This window comes from Octopus bimaculoides, chromosome 15, assembly GCF_001194135.2.
Source record: "Octopus bimaculoides isolate UCB-OBI-ISO-001 chromosome 15, ASM119413v2, whole genome shotgun sequence".
NCBI lineage: Eukaryota > Metazoa > Mollusca > Cephalopoda > Octopoda > Octopodidae > Octopus > Octopus bimaculoides.
In genome coordinates, this window is record NC_068995.1 from 18,842,061 (window position 1) to 18,842,981 (window position 921).

The following is a 921-nucleotide window of genomic DNA, read 5'->3' on the forward strand; positions in this document are numbered from 1 at the left end:
TATATATATATATATATATATATGTATATATATGTATGCATGTATATATCTATGTATATACATGTATGTATTATGTATACATATATATCTATGTATTACGTATATATATGTTTCATGTGTGTATATATGTGTGTGTGTGTGTGCGCGCGCGCGCGCGTGTGTTTGTGTGTGTGGGTGTGTTTGTATGTATATGGATGTACATGATTAATATCGATATAATGGTATGGATATTGATATAAACATATAGAGGTATGTAAGAAGGAGAAAGCAAGTTATTCATACGAAAAGATTCAATATCACATAAGGTATTCAGTATATGGATATCTCTTTATAAAATATAAATCTATCTATATGAATATCAACAACCCCACCCATAACTGTTTGTCTGATTGCTGCTTTCATCAGCTTTCTCTTCCTTTTATCCTTCCCCCCAATCTACGATATTGTATCGTGTTTTAATATCTCTTTTTTATCTTATCTGTCAAATACAATGTCTTCCTCTTTCACTACCTCTCGTTCATTCATTTATTTATTCATTTAGTATATCATACATTCATTTCTCTCTCTCTCTCTCTCTCTCTCTCTCTCTCTCTCTCTCTCTTTCATTTTTATCTTTGCCTCTTTCTTTCTCTCTCTCTCTCTCTCTCTCTCGCTCTCTCCAACTTTTCCTGTATACCTCTCTGTATACTAAAGCATATACATCCACACCCTCAACACTTTCCCCACACACTCACCCTACACACTCACACGACACCGTTTATCAATTCATATCAATATATACACACATTTATGTATATTATATTTATATACATATATATTGATAAATACTTAGATGCTTACCCACATACATACAGAGAGACACACCCATATATTATATTATAATATATGTATATATATATATATATATATATATATATATAT